The 1,538-nt window shown below is 41.8% G+C and overlaps 1 long non-coding RNA gene across 1 annotated transcript; it reads left to right on the top strand.

Annotated features, from left to right (window-relative positions):
* Positions 1-101: 101 nt before the first annotated feature.
* Positions 102-1,232, top strand: LOC112142193. The gene is made up of 3 exons (XR_002918547.2): positions 102-559; positions 638-707; positions 785-1,232. It is a non-coding gene; the product is annotated as an uncharacterized LOC112142193 (long non-coding RNA).
* Positions 1,233-1,538: the final 306 nt, after the last annotated feature.

Genomic DNA, 1,538 nt, shown 5'->3' with positions numbered 1-1,538 from the left:
TAAAAAATCTTAGTAAATGCCAAAATAGTCCAAAAAGCTAACAGAATGAGAATTTTTAAAGCCATAACTTTTCACATAATCATAAATAATACAAATTCAGGAATATTATTCCAGAATAACTTTGACACGAGTTGTATAACTTTATCTGCTGTCATTCATTCATTTTTTTCCCAGGTATCCCTGTTTTAAGCTTGAACTATCTTTGCAATATTCATTTAAAACCCATCGTTTGCTGATTTGAGCGGATTGGAGCTTCAGTCTCAGGATTTGAGGGTTCCTTTGGGACTCCAGGATGTGTCAGGAATTCAAACAGATCAAAGTTTTACCAAAAGAAATCACAAGTTCTGCTAAAACAGTGCAGCTGAACTCCAGCCTAGACGTATGCATGCAGCATGAGCTTTAGCTTCAGACTCTTGGTGCATTCTGCCCAGCTCCAGGAGGAAAAAGGACACAGTTGGACGTCAACTCAGCAATGTGGACGAAACCCGTGTGGATGCTGATGACATTGTAGAAAAAATTATACAGAGCCAGAACTTTTCTGACATCGGCAGCAATGAAGGTTGGTCTGAGTTTCAGTTGTAATTTTTCTGTTTGTTCATTTTCACATGAACGTCTTCTTGACTTTGTTTGTCCATAGACAGCAACTTGAGATTGTTTGTCAGCAAAGATGGTACGGTTGCTCTTAGTGGGACACACATTGCAAACAGGTGGGCTCTTTGCTTTTCATGACAGTTGGTTTGACTCCGTGTTTGATGGTAAAGTGATGTTTTGTTTCTCTCCCCAGAGAATCTCCTGGTGTTTTTGAGCCTGTGGTCATTGAAACTCGTTGAGAGAACCTGGACTTCACTTCATGACACTGTTCAGACCGTGGAACAGCACTCCTCTGTTAGAGAAATGACCTGTCCTAATGTTTGTTACAACTTTTGCTGTACCGTGTTTAGAATATGATATTTATACTTTGACCATAGAACAAGGGGAACACAGGTTGGTTAGCTACTCTTCCAGTTTGATGAATGTCTGACTGCAGACGTATAGTTTTTGACGTGTAAAGTAAAATTCAATTCTATATCAATGGTGTTAGGCTACCGTAGGTGAACAACAGACGGGCAACCTGTTCAGAATGAACACTGCCTTCGTCTAACTGTAGCTGGGATGGAATTAGCAGCTCTGTGACCAACAGGTTCTATGGATGGATGGATGGATGGATGGATGGTTGGATGGATGGATGGATGGATGGATGGATGGATGGATGGATGGATGGTTTGTTCCATGGATGGATGGTTCCATGGATTGATGGATTGTTCTATGGATGGATGGATGGATGGATGGATGGACGGTTGGTTGGTTTCATGGATGGATGGATGGATGGATGGATGGATGGATGGTTGGTTCCATGGATGGATGGATGGTTTGTTCCATGGATGGATGGTTCCATGGATTGATGGATGGTTTGTTCCATGGATGGATGGTTCCATGGATGGATGGATGGTTTGTTCCATGGATGGATGGTTCAGTGGATGGATGGTTCTATGGATGGA

The sequence above is a fragment of the Oryzias melastigma genome, unplaced genomic scaffold (assembly GCF_002922805.2).
Source record: "Oryzias melastigma strain HK-1 unplaced genomic scaffold, ASM292280v2 sc01195, whole genome shotgun sequence".
Taxonomy (NCBI): Eukaryota; Metazoa; Chordata; class Actinopteri; order Beloniformes; family Adrianichthyidae; genus Oryzias; species Oryzias melastigma.
Note: the sequence above shows the minus strand (reverse complement) of the source record. Positions and strands in the feature narration are given on the sequence as shown.